Below are 20,677 nucleotides of genomic sequence, written 5' to 3' on the forward strand. Positions count from 1 at the left end.
TTATGGTACTCTCTAAAGCTGACACAATCTGGCCTTCCTCCTCCCCCTGGTTACTCCTTATGATTTACAGACTAAGAAATGTATAAGTCCATGAAAATATTATCTTGAAATGTCAGAGGTTTAGGATCCCCACAAAAACGGGTAGCAGTCTGGGACTTAATTAATTGCCATCGTCCTGATATAATAGCCCTTCAAGAAACACACCTTGTACAGGACAAGGTGGATGTAATTAAAAAAAGCTGCATAGGGATAGGTTATCACTCCGTTTGCTCTGCTTATTCTAGAGGGGTATCCCTTTTATTTCACAGAGATTGTCACTTTGAACAAGAAAAGGTCACAATAGACACGGAAGGTAGATATATTTTTATTTATGGGACATTAGAAGGGAGAAAATGGGCTATTGCAAATATATATATCCCTCCACCATACTCATCAAATATAATAACAAAATTTTACACTTTTTGCTCTGTATGGGAGGATCCACTTACTTTGATGATAGGGGATTTTAACACTGTTTTGGATTATCACCTAGATACATTTCAGGTTACACAAGGATGTAGGTCTTCACACAGGAACTCAACACTGTCAGGATTGGTGGAAAATTTTAAATGGATTGAGGCCTGGCGGGCACATAATCCTAATAAACGTGTATATTCTTGTTTCTCGGGTTCGCACATGGTTTTTTCACGTCTGGATATGGCCTTTTTAAATAGTAAGGCGGCACAGTTAGTTAAGAAGGTGGTGTATGGGAAAAGGGGGGTCTCTGACCATTCACCTTTAGTCATAACACTAGAAAAAGATAAATCACGAAGTTCTAGGGGTATTAGGATATCTCCTTTTTGGTTAAATTTATTAGGGAAACAGGATCAGTTTGTGAATGAAATAAACAGGTTTTTTAGTTCCAATAAGGGCACAGCCACGGAGGAAATGATATGGGACACAGCTAAGGCCTTTATGAGAGGAGAATATAAATCCCAGGTGTGCTACTATAAAAAGAAGGAAAACAAGGTGATGCGGGAGTTGGAAGCACAGGCAGAAAGATTGGAAAACTCATTTATTAATAACCCCTCTGATGAGAACAGACGGGCTTGGGAAGAGGCCCAATTGTGTTATACGGACCTGACTAAATTACAGGCGGATCGAAGGGTTTCTGCACAGGCCAGAAGAGGGTATCTGGAAGCTAATGTATCGGGTAAGATGTTGGCTAAATTAGTCAAAGCAGATAAGGAAAAAGAACTTATTACCATCATTGAAAGATCTGATGGGAGTATGACGGATGACCCAGTTCAGATCCTAGAACATTTTATAAAATACTATGAAGAATTGTATACCTCAAAAAGTACTAATTCACGAGCGGATTTGGAGAGTTATTTCGGGGATATTATAATTCCCAAGATCTCAGAGATAGGGAAAGATCTATTGGACCAGGAAATATCGCGATTGGAAGTGCTGGGGGTATTATCGCGAGCAGCGGGGGGCAGTGTACCAGGGCTGGATGGGATCCCGTTTGAATTTTATTTGTTATATAAGGAGGAATTGCTGGACCACTTGATTGAGATTTGGAATCATTCTCTTCAAAGTGGATCCCTCCCTTCATCTATGAGGGAGGCATTGATAGTCTTAATTAAAAAACCAGATAAAGACAAGCGAAAAGTGGACTCATATCGTCCCATCTCGTTAATAAATGTTGATAACAAACTGCTTGCCAAGGTACTGGCAGAAAGACTAAAAAAAAATAATTGGAGAGATTATTCATCCGGACCAAAAAGGTTTTATGCCTGGAGGTTCGACATTTGATAATATAAGGAGGTTATTTTTAAATATGCAGATGGAACCATCTGGCCCTGGTCATAGGTCCCTGTTGTTTTTGGATGCCTCCCGAGCTTTTGACACCCTCGAATGGTCCTTTCTCTGGTATACACTGGAGAAAATGGGCTGTGGAGCCCAATTTATCTCATGGGTAAAACTTTTGTATGAGGAGCCATTGGCACGGGTCTTAGTAAATGGGGAAATTTCAAGGCCATTTAGGCTTGGAAGAGGTTCCAGACAGGGATGCCCGTTATCCCCTCTCCTATTTGCTATTGCTATGGAACCACTGGCTTGCAAGATCAGACAGAATCAAAGTGTTGTAGGCTTCAGACTGGGGGATACCCAAGAAAAAATTTCCTTGTACGCGGACGACGTCCTTCTTTACCTGGGAACCCATGGTTCAATTGATAAAGTATTCGGGATTTTTGAGGAGTATGGGCGATTCTCTGGCCTGGGCATAAATTGGCATAAATCCGCCTGGCTCCCCATTGACCATCCAGGTTCCTTTGCTCCAAAGAATGTAGTAAATATCAGTAAGGGGGAAAGTACCAGGTATTTAGGGATTAATATTTCAGAGGACATTACGGAATTTATAGATAAAAACATTATCCCAATTATAGGTGAGATTAAGAAAAAAGTTCAGTTGTGGAAAAAGTTACCGATTAACATGCTAGGGAGAATTGCTCTCATTAATATGATACTACTTCCGAAGTTACTCTATGTTTTATCAGCATCTCCAATAATAGTTCCAGATAAGATTTTTAAAATCATAGAAAGTTTGTTTGCAGAGCTGGCTTGGAGGGGGAAGCAACCACGCCTAAAGATGGAAAGAATGACGTTGCCCATAGGAAAAGGGGGATTTGGAATCCCGGATATGCGAGCCCATTATATAATAGCTCAAGCTAAATATCTGTCTATATGGGATTCAAACCCCCATAGTCTTGTGGGTAAAAAGTCCCATTCTAACCTCAATTATGATACCTGGGAAACTCTAGAGGCGGAACACTGGGAAGTATCTAAAAGGGGTTCCCCTAAATATACCTTCCAATTAATGCTTCAAGTCTGGAGGGAGCTCCAGAAGATAACAAATATGAAGGGGTATAATCAGTATACTCCTATGTGGGAAAATAGGAAATGGCGGGTTCCGGTGGTTAATTATATAAAATGGATAGATAAAGGTATTAAATACATGTATCAGATTTTCGATAATGGACGGTTAAAAACTTTTAACAGTATACAGGAGCAATTTGGGTTAGATGATTCATGTCTTTATACATACCTACATATTCTCCACTGGTGGCAAACAGTGGAGAAGTCGCAAAAAGTTATGCAGCCACTCCCACCATTGTTGATAGCGATGCAGACAATGATGGGGACCAAGTTTAAGAGTAAAAATTTACTCCGGTTCTGGCCAATATCCGAAAAAAGAGACAACAAAAAAAGAATCATGCATAAGTGGACAGAAGTAGTGGGGGAACTGAGTGAATCTCAATGGAACATAATTATGGGGGATGTAAATAAGTTATTCAAGATACCGGCTCAGCGGTTATCCCATATATTTATACTACATAGACTCTATTTCACCCCTAAAATACTATCTAAGTTCGGTCCAAAGGTGTATAGTTGCAATAAGTGTGGTATGCGAGAAACCGATGACATTCATATTTTGTGGTTTTGCACACAGACACATAAATTCTGGGGCTCCGTCATTGCTGAAATTAATAAATACATGGAGGTAGATTTACCATTTTCTTTCCACGGGTGCATTCTGGGCCTTTTGGAAAATGTAACATTACATAACAAGGCATATGTCATAAAGAAATTGTTATCCTTGGCAAGATTTAGTGTTATTAAAAAATGGATGTCAAAAGACCCCCCCAATGTTATGTTATGGAAAAGAGTGGTTAATAACACGATTCTGGCAGAGGCTCAAATGAAATTGAAGGGAAGTAAAAGAGGATATGAAAGGTTTAAGCTCTCATGGCAATCTTGGATCAATCAAAATTTTAGTAGGGAGGAATGTGCAATATTAAGATGAGACATACGCTTATGGGGATGGTGGTACAGCAGGGAGAGAGAGGGAGGAGAGGAGACACAGAAATTTTTATTTTGTTTATTTAAATTTTTTCCTTTTTTTTTTTTTTTTGGGTGGGGATGGGGGGGGGGGGGGGGTTAAGGAATTGTTATGTTATATATGGTAAAATATGCCACCACATTTGATATACGTTTACAAGGTATTCTCTTGAGAAACTGTTTGATTCATGTACGGTCTGAATTATATAGTTAAAATTGTAAAAACACTGTTTGACTGTTTCAATATGGAAGGTCTGGAGGTGACAACTCAATAATGATGGCTAAGTTACTAGGTTGTTACCTAAGGGAAAGAGAAAAGACAGAAAATAATTTTTTGTACGAATTGATACTATGTATATATTGTGTTAACCAATAAAATCCTTTTTAAAAAAAAAAAAGTATAGTTGTTTCAACATTTTTAGCAAGAATGTCCAGAAATTCTATCTGATTAGAATCAGATTTCCAAGTCAATTTGAGATTAACATTATTTTTGTTTAAGGATGTCAAGAACTGATCCAATACAGATTTAGAACCCTGCCAGATCAAAAATATGTCGTTCATGAAACGTGCCCAAAATAGGACATGATTCACCGATGGCAGACAATCTGAAAGGAAGAGGTCACTCTCCCAAAGCCCCAGGAACAGATTGGTGTATGAGGGTGCACATTCCGCCCCCATAGCTTTTCCCTGGAGCTGCAGGAAGAAGGACCCCTTAAAGGTGAAAAAGTTATGTCATAATACAATTTCCATCAATATACAAAAAGTGTGCCAAGTCATTATCCAAATTGGCCATTCTCAAAAAGAAACTCACAATCCTTAGGCCATCCGAATGTCGAATTCTTGTGTACAAGGACTCAACATCACATGTGGCCAGTAACATGTCCTCAGCCACATGGATGCCTTCAAGTTTAAGTAACAAATTTGCCGAATCACGCAGATATGATGGCAATGATTCAACCATTGGTCTAAGAAAAAAATCAATATATTTAAAGAAATTATCTGTTAAATTTCCACACCCCGATATTATCGGTCTGCCAGGTGGATTTGTCCGATTTTTGTGGATTTTGGGCAACAAATATAGAGTTGAAATCATAGGCTCCGGTATCCATAAAGCATCCACAACCTTTTTTGTAATACCATTACAGAGATGAGAGAGAGCTAGGATAGGAAGAAGTTGCTGATTGAGAAAGGGTCAGTCACACAGGCAGGGACTAAGTAAAAACGATCTAAAAATGATCACTTGCCCTTTTCAGTGCAGTAAGGTAGGGAGAGGAGGCTACTGTTATAAGGGACAGGTGGAAATCTGAAATAATTGCCATTTTAAGGTAGTCTGAGTAACTTCATGTTACTACTCATAGGCTGCTATAGTGCAGGGCCCGTCTTAGTACTACTTGCATTTACAGCATCATGCAGCATTCCTCAGTATTGCAGGGTATTATAATGAACAAGCAATTGAATGATTGCTTGTTCGTGTCCCATAGAACAAAAAAAGTTAATGTTTTTAATAAATGTATAATTTTTTTTATAATGAATATACCGTATAAGCCGACCCAAGTATAGGCTGAGGCCCCTAATTTTACCACCAAAAACATTGGTCAAAGCCTCCCAGCAGGGGCGTAACTACAGCGGTAGCAGCCATAGCAGCCGCTATGGGGCCCGCAGTGTCAGGGGGCCCCGTCATCTGACCTGACACAATAAAGAATGGAGGATGTGCACCATTATATCTATATTGTACTGCACATGTCCAGCATAATATGTATATAACATATACTGTGATGTATATATCCAGTATCTGTGATGTGTATGGTGATATGGTGGCTGTATACACTGTATGTGAGTATGTTGCATATGGCACTGAATGTATGTGTATATGCACATGAGTGTATTTATATGTGATTTGCATGTGTTAGTATACTAATATGTATATTTTTAAGCGGGAAGGGGGGCCCCATGCAGTAGCCTGCTAGGGGGCCCTGTCTCCTAGTTACGCCACTGCCTCCCAGTATATAGCCAGCTAGTCCCCTGTAGTATATAGCCTGCCAGCCCCCTATAGTATATAGCCAGCCTCCAGTGGTATATAGCCTGTCAGCCTCTGTAGTATATAGCCTGCCAGCCCCCTGTAGTATATAGCCTTCCAGCCCCATGTAATATACAGCCCGCCAGCCCCATGTAGTATACAACCCGTCTGCCCCCTGAAGTATACATCCCACCTGCCCCCTGTAGTATATATATAGCCAGCCTCCAGTAGTATATAGCCAGCCCCCAGTAGTATATAGCCGGCCAGCCCTCAGAAGTATATAGCCAGCCCCCAGTAGTATATAGCCAGCCAGCCCCCTTAAGTATACAGCCAGCCAGCCCCCTTAAGTATACAGCCAGCCCCCTTAAGTATACAGCCAGCCCTGTTTAGTATATAGTCAGCCCGCATAAAAAAATAAACTTACATACTCACCTTCCAGCATTCTCGATGCTCGCCGCGGGTCCTCTTTAGTCTTCTTTCTGCTGTGCCAGATGTCTGACGAAGAGAAGCTCACCAAATATACTCAGTTATCCTCAAAAAGGTATCGCCTGATTTCTTCATCTCTGTAATGGCACAGTTATATGTGACCTTGCTAATTATACAGCAGGGTCATCTGCCTGCCTGCCTGGTCAATCACAGCCATGCCCATAGAGGGCAAGTCCAGGTTTATGCACGTGGCAGTAAGTGAAGCTGACATAGTACACCTCAGCCATAGGTACAGTGCATACTGCAACATGAGAGGAAGTGCCGAGGTGGTATCTCTGTATGTGAGTCCTATGTGCCTCACTGAACTCACATCTAGGTGAGTACAAATGTTTATTTTTTCTATTTAAGCCACACAAAGCTTATATATAGGTCGTTTTGGATAACAAACCAACAGGTGCATATGGACCTTTAGATAGTTTAGGTCCAAAAATCACAATAAGGTCCTCTTTAAAATATAACAGTGATTGAAGTCTCTGACATATAAACAGTAATAACATGTGTATAACTGCCTTTCATGTAAGCTTTTAGGAATGTTTTTAAAAGTTAAATGACATCAGGACATCAGTAGCATATAAGACAAATAATGGATTTGTATGATGTGCTATAAACTTTAACTTTTATTTTTTCAAAAAATGTGCTGAAAAACCTCACCTCAGCTTATACACGAGTCAATTAAAAATAAACTTAATACTCACCCTCCGGCGCCTTGATGCTTATCCGTGGCTCCTGATCTTCGGCACGGCTCCCGGCGGCACACACTATGATGCGGCAGTATCATCAACGTTGACACCGCCGCATCATAGTGTGCGCCCGCCAGCAGATCACATGGACACGACTCTGCCGGCTAGAGAAGAAAGAGAAAAAAGAAGAGAGAAGAGGAACTGCCGGGAACCCCCGATGAGGATCGGGATCCACGTTGAGCATCTGGGGTGAGTGAGTATCGCCGGAGGGTGAGTGTTAAGTTGCTTTTTTTAATGTACTTGGCATACAGAGTGCCGGCTGGCTGTATACTATATCCGGCTGGCTGTATACTGCAGGGAGCTGGATGGCTGTATACTACATGGGGCTGGCTGTATACTACAGGGGGCTTGCTGTATATTACATGGGGCTGGCTGTATAGTACATGACGTTGGCTGTATACTACATGGGCTGGCTGTATACTACATGGGGCTGGACTGTATACTACAGGGAACTGGCTTTCTGTATACTACAGAGGGCTGGCTCTATACTACTGGGGCTGGCTGTATAGTACATGGTGCTGTCTGTATATTACAGGGGGCTTGTGGCTGTATAATACATGGGGCTGGCTGTATACTACATGGGGGTTGGCTGGCTGTATAGTACATCCTCATTTTATACTTGAATCAATAGGGTTTCCCAGTTTTTGGTGGTAAAATTTATATTACCTACCCTAAAGTTTGAATCATACAACCTTCAATTGGATTTCAAACAATTGAAATGTTTGAATGTTTTATATATTTTATTTTCTGCCCACACTATTCTTGGAAAATCACCATAAAATGATTCAGTGAATCTACTAGTGTAGTACTACACTCACCGGCCTTTTTATTAGGTACACCTGTCCAACTGCTCGTTAACACTTAATTTCTAATCAGCCAATCACATGGCGGCAACTCAGTGCATTTAGGCATGTAGACATGGTCAAGACAATCTCCTGCAGTTCAAACCGAGCCTCAGTATGGGGAAGAAAGGTGATTTGAGTGCCTTTGAACGTGGCATGGTTGTTGGTGCCAGAAGGGCTGGTCTGAGTATTTCAGAAACTGCTGATCTGCTGGGATTTTCACGCACAACCATCTCTAGGGTTTACAGAGAATGGTCCGAAAAATAAAAAACATCCAGTGAGCGGCAGGTCCGGGGGGGCGGAAATGCGTTGTTGATGCCAGAGGTCAGAGGAGAATGGGCAGACTGGTTCGAGCTGATAGAAAGGCAACAGTGACTCAAATCGCCACCCGTTACAACCAAGAAAGGCAGAAGAGCATCTCTGAACGCACAGTACGTCGAACTTTGAGGCAGATGGGCTACAGCAGCAGAAGACCACACCGGGTGCCACTCCTTTCAGCTAAGAACAGGAAACTGAGGCTACAATTTGCACAAGCTCATCGAAATTGGACAGATTGGAAAAACGTTGCCTGGTCTGATGAGTCTCGATTTCTGCTGCGACATTCGGATGGTAGGGTCAGAATTTGGCGTCAACAACATGAAAGCATGGATCCATCCTGCCTTGTATCAACGGTTCAGGCTGGTGGTGGTGGTGTCATGGTGTGCAGAATATTTTTGGGCACGCTTTGGGCCCCTTGGTACCAGTTGAGTTGCAACGCCACAGCCTACCTGAGTATTGTTGCTGACCATGTCCATCCCTTTATGACCACAATGTACCCAACATCTGATGGCTACTTTCAGCAGGATAATGCGCCATGTCATAAAGCTGGAATCATCTCAGACTGGTTTCTTGAACATGACAATGAGTTCACTGTACTCAAATGGCCTCCACAGTCACCAGATCTCAATCCAATAGAGCATCTTTGGGATGTGGTGGAACAGGAGATTCGCATCATGGATGTGCAGCCATCAAATCTGCGGCAACTGTGTGATGCCATCATGTCAATATGGACCAAAATCTCTGAGGAATGCTTCCAACACCTTGTTGAATCTATGCCACAAAGAATTGAGGCAGTTCTGAAGGCAAAATGGGGTCCAAGCCATTACTAGCATGGTGTACCTAATAAAGTGGCAGGTGAGTGTAGAAACACATAAAGTTCTACATTCATACACCCAAATTTATACACTCTTACACACATAAATACATGTATACACTCATATGCACACATTTATGTCAACACCAAAAAAGACAGTTGGGGAGTGCACAGCTATAGTATGAGAAGGTCCACACACCAACAATTGAGAAAACTAGAAATTGAAAAAGAAGTGTGCTACCATGGACCAAAATATTGTATAATTCTATCTTTATTAATACATCAACTTTACAACTACACAAGAATTAAAATCAATTAAAAGTACATAAGTACAAAGAAAACACACTGGATAGATAAAGCACGATAGCTTTAACCCCTTACCGACATGTGACGTAGTATTACGTCACATGCCGGGTCCGGATGCATACTGCATACTGCAGCAAAGGCTTACCGGTAACCACCGCGGTTATTTTCCTGCTGATCGCCGCCGGGAGATTGCCATCTTTCCGGGGATCGTCCCTCCCAGTGATGATCCATCGCCATGGTAGCCTTCGGGTCTCACGAAGACCCGAGGATACTTCGGGTTAACCCTTGCATTACTTTAACCCTAGGTTGTCTGCATTACATTGTAATGTATGAGGAGTAAAATCACCATATACTGCTATACAATAGTATAGCAGTATATGATAGGCTCTTACAGACAACCTAGGGTTAAAGTACCCGACGGAGTCTGAAAAATAGTAAAAATAAAAAAAAAGTTTAAAAAAAATATATATAATAAAAGAACCTAAAAACTCACCCCCCTTTCCCTAGAACTGATATAAATATAAATTAACAGCAAAAATACTTAAACACATTAGGTATCGCCACGTCCGAAAATGCCCGATCTATCAAAATATTATAACGGTTTTTCACTGCGTTTATCCCCGTAACGGAAATACGTGCCCAAAGTCGAAAATGGCACTTTTTTGCCATTTTGAAAAAAATAAAAAATTCTATAAAAAGTGATCAAAAGGTTGTACAGTAATTAGCACTAGAAAATGGAAAAATCCCCCCCCCCAAAAAATTGTACTTGAGGTTTTAATTTTTTTAAATGTCTGAAACCATTATAAAACCTATATAAATTTGTTATCCCCGCAATCTTACCGACCCAAAGAATAAAGTAGACATGTCATTTGGGACGTACAGTGAAATCCGTAAAATCCAAGCCCACAAGAATACGGCACAAATGCGTTTTTTTTACCAATTTCACTGCATTTGGAATTTTTCCCTGCTTCCCAGTACACGGCATGGAATATTAAATACCAACATTTTGAAGTTTCATTTGTTACACAGAAAATAAGCCATTACACAGCTCTGTACATGGAAAAATAAAAAAAGTTACAGATTTTTGAAGGTGGGGAGTGAAAAATGAAAACACAAAAAACGAAAAAGAGCTGCGGCATTAAGGGGTTAATCCATCCACCACCCCTAACCACAAGTATCATAGTATATAAGGCTGGAAAAAGACACAAGTCCATCAAGTCCAACCTTTAAGAATTAAATAAATGTTTTATCCCCATAACCCGTAATATTTTCTCCAGAAAGGCATCCAGGCCTCTCTTGAACATGTACATAGAATCTACCATAACAACCTCCTGCGGCAGAGACTTCCATAGTCTCACTGCTCGTACAGTAAAGAACCTTTGTCTATGTTGATGGTAAAATCGCCTCTCCTCCAGGCGTAGAGGATGCCCCCTTGTCCTGGTTACAGGCCTAGGTATAAAAAGATCTTTGTAGAGATCCTTGTACTGTCCGTTCAGGTATTTGTACATTCTAATGAGGTCTCCCCTCTGTCGTCTTTTTTCTAAACTGAATAATCCCAAATTTTGTAATCTGTCATTGTATTCTAGTCCCCCCATTCCCCTAATAATCCTGGTTGCTCTCCTCTGCACCCGTTCCAGCTCTACTATGTCCTTTTTATACACTGGTGCCCAAAACTGTACACAATATTCCATGTGTGGTCTGACCAGGGATTTGTGTAAGGGCAAAATTATGTCCTCATCATGAGAATCTATTCCTCTCTTGATACATCCCATAACTTTAAGTGTTGGAACAAATACAAATGCAAGGAATAAATGCCAGAAGGCATTTGATATAACCTGCTTTGGGTAACTTCTGGATCTGAACCGTTGTGTCAGAACCCTTGCATTCTTGTAAAAGTCCTCATCTTGAGTACAATTGCGTAATCATACATACATTTACACATATACAGTGTATAAGATAAGATGAGATAATCCTTTATTAGTCCCACAGTGGGGAAATTCACAGCGTTACAGCAGCAGCAACTATGACAACAATAATATTAGGGATAAATGAACAAAAAGAAAAGGGGGATAAAAAGACAAAAAAAGTGACAAGCAATGATCGGCAGTTTGATGTTTATTCTGTGGATGGGACTTGCAGGGACTGGTTAGGTGGGGGGCGCAGGTTACTTCTGTTTGGGCCTTGTTTGTTCAACAGCCCGATGGCAGCAGGGAGGAATGACTTACGATAACGCTCCCTTTCACATTTGGGGTGAAGCAGTCGGTCACAGAATGTGCTCCCCAATGCCACCACAGTCTCATGCAAGGGATGGGAGCTATTCTCCAGAATAGACTTCAACTTACACAGTGTCCTCCTCTCAGCTACCACCTGCACTGTGTCAAGAGGACCCCCCAGGACAGAACTGGCTTTCCTAATCAGTTTGTCCAGTCTACTCCTCTCTCTAGCTGAGATGCTGCTTCCCCAACAGACTACACCAAAGAAGATGGCTGGTGCCACTACAGAGTTGAAGAAGGTCTTAAGAAGAGCCCTCGCACTCCGAATGCCCTCAGCCTTCTCAGCAGGTGTAGCCTGCTCTGACTCCTGTGAAGTGCGTTTATGTTCTTTGCCCACTCCAGTTTATTGTTGAGGAGGACACCCAAGTACTTATAGGACTTCACTGCCTCAATGTCTGTCCCATGGATAACCACCGGTTGAGAAGGAGGACTGTGCTTACGAAAGTCCACCACCATCTCCTTGGTCTTCCCAGCATTAATTCTAAGGTGGTTTCGCTGGCACCAGTCCACAAATTTCCGGATCAGTTCTTTGTACTCTCTGTCGTTCTCACCTGTAATGAGGCCGACTATTGCAGAGTCATCAGAGAACTTCTGGAGGTAGCAGCTACATGAATTGTACCTGAAGTCTGCTGTGTACAATGTGAAGAGGAAGGGAGCCAGAACCGTACCCTGAGGTGCACCTGTACTACTCATCACAGTGTCCGACACACAGTCCCGGGCTCTCACATACTGAGGTCGGTTTGTGAGGTAGTCTAGGATCCAACTAGAGAGATGGTGGTCCACTCCAGCCAGATCCAGTTTATCCCTTAGTAGCCCTGGCTGTATGGTATTGAAAGCACTGGAGAAATCAAAGAACATTATTCTCACAGTGTTCCCAGGTTTCTCCAAGTGAGAAAGATTTCGATGTAGTAGGTGTATGATGGCATCATCTACACCAATGCCTGGCCGATAAGCAAACTGTAGGGCATCCATAGATGAGCTCACTACAGGGCGGAGATGTGCGAGAACCAACCTCTCGAAGACCTTCATCAAATGGGATTTTAATGCCACCGGTCTGTAGCTGTTGAGGTCCGATGGGTGAAGTGTTTTTGAAACTGGTACCACACAAGATGTTTTCCACAGTTGTGGTACCCTTCCCAACTCCAGGCTCATGTTGAACATATGTGCAATGATACCACAAAGCTGATCACCACAGGTCTTGATTAATCTTGCACTGATACCATCTGGTCCTGTAGCCTTGCCCACTTTGAGTCTTTTCAGCTCTTTTCTCACCTGGGCACTTGTAAGGATCAAATTGTAGCTTGATGACTGAAAGCTGGTTTGACTGATCTGGGGATGAGGGCTAACAGCAGGGGATCTGGGGATGAGGGCTAACAGCAGGGGATCTAGTGTGGGAGACATTGAGTGTGGAGGAGACAATAGAATGGTTTCCTGATGACATGGACTCATGTTGTCTCAGGAGGGAAGCCTGTGAGGTAGGAGGGGCAGGTGTGTGATCAAACCTATTGAAGAATAGATTAAGTTCATTAACCCACTCCTTATCTGCTGTAACCTGAGAGACAGGCTGTCTGTAATCAGATATTGATTTGAGGCTTTTCCAGACCCCAAAGATGTTTTCCTGTTGCATCTGCTCCTCTATCTTGCTCTTGTATCTGGATTTTCCCTCCCTTATTTGTAGCTTCAGCTCCTTTTGAACAATCCTCAGGTTTTCCCTGTCACCTAATCTAAAAAATCTCTTTTTCTCTTTATGAAGAGCTTTTATATCAGGGTTAATCCAAGGTTTGTAGTTGGAGAAGCACCTCACCATTTTTGTGGGTACCGTGTTCTCTGTACAGAAGTTAATATAGTCCGTTATGCAGTGTGTTAGGTCATCAATGTCATCCCCATAAGAATCCTGCAGGACTTCCCATGCAGTTGTATTGAAACAATCCCTCAAAGCCTCTTCAGCTTCTGCAGACCATATCCTCGCTGTGCGGATAGCAACTGGTTCTCTCTGTACAAGGGGTAGGTACACAGGGAATAGGTGCACAATGTTGTGATCTGCTCTTCCCTCCCAAGGAGACGAGTGTGCTCGGAGTAAGTCCAGTAAGCCAAGTCTCTGTAAACAGCATCATGCTGCACTCCCGAAACTCCTGTTGATACCGGGTCAGCGCCGACAGTTCTTCCATCTTATTTGAGAGAGATCTTACGTTGCTCATAATGATGGAGGGTAGAACAGGTCTATGACGTCTCCTCCTGGTTCTCCGAAGAGCTCCAGCCCTACATCCTCGTCTCTTTCTTATATATATATATATATATATATATATATATATATATATATATATATATATGTATATATATATCTTTCTAAATATATAAACAGTATATATAGATATATGTTTACGCATATACTGTATATAAACAGCATACACACAAACATACAGCAGATACAGACACACAGACACACCATAAAAAAACATACGGCATATACACACAGATACATGCAGTATATAGACATCATACACATAGTATATATACACACATACAGCAAATACACATATATATACAGTAAATCCCAAAAGTTTGGACACATCTTCTCATTCAAAGAGTTTTCTGTATTTTCATGACTATAAAAATTGTAGATTCCAATTTAAAGAGGACCTGTCACCCTGAAAAACGGCACTAGAATCTACAGACTTGTCATCTACTGTTATTAGATGGTCAATGAAGTATGAGAATCCCCTTCAGATGCCCTACAACTTAAATATCCTTTAACCCCTTAGCGCTCTGCACCGTACAAGTACTGCGCGGGCTCCCTCTATTGGCGCCAAACCGAACAGGCATCGGGAGTCATGGGATGTCAGTGGTAATCTACTGCTGACATACCTGGGTAACACCCGCGTTCGCAGTGGGCTCCGTTTGCGGGTGTTTAACCCGTTAAATGCCGTGGTCAGCGCGACCTCAGCATTTAAATTACCTTACCTTTAAATTCCACCACGATTTCACCGATGGTTGCTATGGGAGCCCTGGGCTGTGATCGGCATCAGTGACATCATCTTAAAGGCACAGTGACAGCCTATGCATGTGCATACATAACCAAGAAAAAACACAATGGGGGTCATTTACTAAGGGCCTGATTCGCGTTTTCCAGACGTGTTACCCGAATATTTCCGATATGCGCCGATTTTCCCTGAATTGCCACGGGATTTTGGCGCACGCGATCGGATTGTGGCACATCGGCACTGGCATGCAAGCGACGGAAATCGGGGGGCGTGGCCGAACGAAAACCTGACGGATTTGGAAAAACCGGCACATTTTTTTAATAAAAAGTGTCGCGGGACACACGCCTACCTTCACCCACGATGGCTCGGTGAACTCCGGTGCGTTCCGTTGCTCTTCAGCGCAGCAGCGACACCTGGTGGACATCAGAGAAACTGCCTTAGTGAATCCAGGCCGAACCCGAATCCACCGCAGAGAACGCGCCGCTGGATCGCGAATGGACCGGGTAAGTAAATCTGCCCCAATATGATAATAGATAGGTCTAGTGACTGTGATGTAAACCAGTACAGCCAAGTGAAAGCTTCTTAGTGATGCACAGCAAATACCAAAAAGGAGACAGAAAGAGGAAATGGAAGACAAGGCTTCAATACAATTACGCAAAATATAAATCTTTATTAATGGACAACAGTAAAATGTATAAACACAGACTGAAATGCATCTCATAAAGGATACAAAAAGCACACCATATAATAAGTCCTGTAACACATGATCTAAGCAAATAGTGTATAGTGATAAAGACCCATAAGTATAGTAAACAATTCTCAACAGAGGTAGGGATACAGTAATGATGGTGTGAAACCAATATATAGCTTACACACACAACAGTGTAAGTGTAAGGGTCACAAAAGCAAAACCACAACCAGTGATAAACAAACGAATGGAATGGAAACGAAGTAAGAGCTAATGTGACAAAGGGAAGGACATGCTATTACCTGGCGTGCACCCTGACGCGCGTTTCAATCGCAGCAGGTCTTTGTAAAGGGATGACGCCAGGAAATAAGAGACTGGCATATATACAGAGTGGAACCAATAGATGATGAAAGCTTAATAATAAACAAAACACACCTGTGAGTGAGGCACATGTGCATACGTTGAACGTCAGCAAACGAGGCGGGGAAGAAATTAACAGCCGCAAGAGGGTAAGATAGCATTGGCCAATGGAATGCAGGAATCACACCCACTAACACATGGGCAGGAGGAGCGATGCAGGCAAGAGTAAGGGTAAGTGCCGTGAAGCCGCAGTCTGCGAGCGGACGAGGGAGAGTCCGTGACGTCACTGGGAGGCGGAGCAAAACCACGCCCCCCCATGAAGTCAGGGGCCCTGCCGCGGCTGCAACAATGGATTAGGGTTTTATTTGGTAAATTTAGTAAAACATAAGAAAAAATATTCATGTATGGTATCCCTGTAATTGACCCATAGAAAAAAGATAACATGCTTATTAGGCTATACACCAAAAAAAAAGTAAAAGATCCAGTACAGAATTGATGCTTTTCTACTACTACTAAAAAAAATGCCATCACATGACCCCAATAATGAAAAAGCTACCTACCCTTCTAAATCTCTCTGTGCACACACAAAATAAGTAACGGGCACATGTGGGGAGTCTCTGTACTCGGGAGAAATTGTATAACAAATTTTAAGATGGGTTTTCTCTTTTTATGTTTTGGAAGTGTGTAAACTGAGAAAAGTTGACCATTCTAAATTTCACCTCCATTTTGATTTAATTACTATGAAGAAATCAAGGGGTTAACAATCTTCCTAAAAACTGTTTCTGATAGTTTGAGGGGTGCAGATTTGAAAATGGGTTGATGTTTTTAATGCTAAATATTTAAAATTTCATTCAAAACAGCATTTTCCCCCAAAATAGTAAATTCTAAAAATACGGAAAATTGATATTCAATTTGTAAGCCGTGTGACATCAAAATAAATTATCCAGACATTTCAAAAATTATAAAAATGTAAAGTAGACATAAGGGAAAGGTTATTCAGCAACTTATTTAGGTGGTATATCGATCTGCTTGAAAACAGGATGATTTCGAATTTCAAAAATGGCAAATTTTTCAAAAAATTCATCCTTTTTTCTTTTTTTTTGTAAATAAACACAAAACTTATCAGACAAAGTTTACCACTAATATAAAGTACAACATATGGGGAAAAAACAATCTCAGAATCATTTTGATAAGTAACAGTGTTCAAAAGTTATAACCATATAACACGACACAAGTCAGAATCCAAAAAATGAGTCTGAGCCTTAATCTATAAAGTGGCTGCATCCTTAAGGGGTTAAAACAGTTCATTCTTACCTAAAAATTGCTGGCGGAAGAGCAGCACTCTGTGGTATTCAGTGTTTCTTCATAAGTGGAAAATACAGTGTAATGTTTCAGCTAGCTCAATGTAGCCATCTTCAAGCAATGTGAACAGGGTTACATGACGGGTTTAAATAGCCCAGCAGGATATGACATCATTAACAGTCATGTGATATAAACATTAGATTCGTATATAGATGTATATATATAGATTCACATGACCCTTGAGCTTGCACCCACAATGGATTACAATCCTATTGATCTCACTGTGCCGCCTACACTTGTATCTTGGTTCATTCTTAACTAATATCCTACATTATTCCAATGCCCTAATTCAAGCTCATTATTCGGCCAGTGACTCTGTGCCCTCTAGATCATACACTAGGACACACTGAGAAGCTTCAAGCATCTCTCAACAAGAAATTAATAGTATCAAAACATTTAACCAATACAAAAGGTGAGCATCAGTCACAAAACTCAGTTGAGTTTGATTAAAATTGAAGGTCAGAGAAATTTTTGACAGTAACTTCATAATCTTTGTAACCAATGATGTACCTAATCTCCAACATTAATATGCTTCATGTTATTACAATATATGGTAAAATGGGATATATTTTATAATACCCCCACAGCTCAGTACACTGAAGTATAAAAAAGTTATGATAAAAAAAAAATTTGTACAGGAGGTTTTAATTCTTGCAAATGTATGTAAAAATTATACCGTAAAACCTATACAAATTTGATCTCCGTAATCATATCGACCCAAAGAAAAAAGTAGACATGTCTTTTTGGGCGCACAGTGAAATCTGTAAAATCCAACCCTACAAGAAAATGGCGCAAATGCGTTTTTTCTATGAATTTGGAAATTTTTTCCTGCTTTCCAGTACATGACATGGAATATTTAATACCATCACTATAAAGAGCAATTTGTTATGCAGGAAACAAGCCCTCCTACAGCTCTTTCATGGCAAAATAAAAAAGTTATTTTTGAAGATGGGGAGCGAAAAATGAAAGAGCAAAAATGAAAAAGGGCCGTGGCGGGAAGGGGTTAATAGATTGGACATGCAATGGCAGATATGATTTTGGAGTAGCTTCAACAACAATTTTTATGTTGCTTACTATCCAGTTAGCAAGGGAAACCTCCAGCCCTATCCTACTGCTCATCTCAGAACACTTCTATGATCCTTACATAGGGGAATATGTGCAGGAACCACTAACGTGTATGTATTAAATGAGGTCTCTAGTGTGGTCAGTGGGGGTTACTTTGGAACTTTAATACGGCATCTTTATGGCTGTACTAGCTAATCCATTTAATGCCACATGGACCATTTTGGGTGATCTAAACCGCCTGGCCATTCCCCTCTTCTTTGTCTTTAACTTTTAACTTTAAATTAAAAGTTATGTTGCTATACAGTATTTGTAGATGCATTGTTTGGATACTTACCTGTCTGTTTTTCTTCATTCCACTTTCATTCTCCTTTAGGACACAGCCAGTTTATATGTTAAGTTCTTCTTTTTTAACCTCTTAACAACATGCAATGTATTAGTACGTCACACGTTGTCTGGCCATGTTTAGAGAGGGCTCACCGGTCACACCCACGATCAGTGCTAGCATAGGCGCTGCCATGTTGGCGATGATCTGGTCACGTAACAGCCTTGGGAAACACAAAGATCTGAGGCTGTTTGAATTTAACTATTTCATTACGATTTACACATGAATGAATGATGAAAGATGACCAAACTCCATATACTGCCATACTGGTAGGATCAATCAGACAACCTAGGGTTAAATTACCCTAGTTGTACATAAAGGAGATTTAAAGTGGTTGCCTCTTAACCAATATACGTCATGTCACCTTTTAAATGTCAAAGTGTGCTAATTTAATATTGCAGTTTGTGCCATTGATTTTGAAATTAATGGAATATTATGCTTGCCTCACTTTTCTATATGAAATGTTTGCTTATGGAACCTTTGTTATTACCTATTTGGGCATAAGTAAATGTCAATGACAGAAATGGACATAATTTAATGAGGCCATAAAAAATGTCATCTTTGTTTGTTAGCACACATACATGTTTTCTAATGTCACATGCAGCAAAGTAAAAAATCTATAGGCTGGTCTAACTATCTCCCACTGCTCTGTATCATCTGCTACCTTCTAGGAAATATTCATCTTCTAGGATGAGGTATGGAAAACCCACATCATGTCATTATCCTGCATAATGTCATTAGGCTTCCTGAAAGTCATGCTTGATTTTAAGGACAATGTTTTCCTTATCACATCCAGGAAAACGTAATAACATATTTCCCAAAATCCCCCAGTGGAGCAGTAACACCTGTAAGTCTCTACACGCCTACAGAGATGGCCTTAAGTGGCAAAGTCTCCATAAGGAGTCATTTTACTTATCTTCTATGAACATTCATTTACAGGCAAAAATAGACCAGCAGTATTCACAGTGTGTGGGAAAGAAAATATTGGTAGTTGGGAGGAGTGATGGGAACTGTTCTACTTTAACCTACATGTTTCGGCTTGTACCTAAGCCTTACTCATGGCTTAGGTACAAGCCGAAACGCGTAGGTGGCTCGCCTACATATACACCACACAATTCTTTTAATGTGAGAAGAATAAAAGTCATTTTTTATTGGATGTGCCGCGTCTACCTCCTTTTTCTTTTTTGGATCTATTTGGATATATGAGCCAGCAAGACGCCGAGCACTCCCAAGCAACCTCCCACTATCTCAAGATCGCCTCAATATGGGTATGTGAGACAACTTTTTTCCTTTTTTTTCTCTGTCTACATTTTAACCCTCCTCATAAATATGGAAATGGAAAAGGAAAGGAATCCCCTGAAACATGTAAGAATATATTACCTATACCATTTATTTTTCATCATTATTTTAAGAATACATATTAACACACTTCAACAAAATTACAAACCTCTTAAGTAATTGCATTCAGCTGCCATTTGCAGAAGGAAGCTCAGGAAAAGAGCCAGTAATGAACAGTTGCTGGAGGGATATAAATGAGCACAGACTGTAAAGAGGAAATCTATTTGATTGGTTTAAGTCACAGTTGCCCAGAAACGTGATGGTAGAGATTTGAGTGAACTAGGGAACCATTTTCTAATTAAATTGTATCTTATATTCTTATTTCCAGTAATATATAATGATATTTTTTCTTCTTACATAGCAAATGTTTAAATATCATTATATATACAGTATTGCAAAAATTATGGAAAATAATACAACAGGTATTCAGTAACAAAGCCTGTGAAATAAAAAAAAGTAAATGGAATATAGTAATATTAGAAATATGACAAAATGATCTGGAATTGTGACACCATGAATTTTCTAGATGGTTTTACATGGGTCAAACAGCGATCCCTGAAACTGCAGACCTGTTAGTCTATCATCAGTTGTTGCGATGCTATATAGTTAGACATAGTTTTGCATTTATACAAATCACTGACGACACATGGGAAATTGTGTACAATTTTGGGGACCAGTTTACTTAAAGGACATAGAACTGGAATGGGTACAGAATGGGAGCAACCAAAATTATTAGGGGAATGGGTGCCCTATAATACAATGTCAAATTACTAAACGAGAGGTTGTTCAGCTTAGAAAAAAGATGACCTAGGGGAGAACTCAT

This window comes from Engystomops pustulosus, chromosome 3 (assembly GCF_040894005.1).
Source record: "Engystomops pustulosus chromosome 3, aEngPut4.maternal, whole genome shotgun sequence".
NCBI lineage: Eukaryota > Metazoa > Chordata > Amphibia > Anura > Leptodactylidae > Engystomops > Engystomops pustulosus.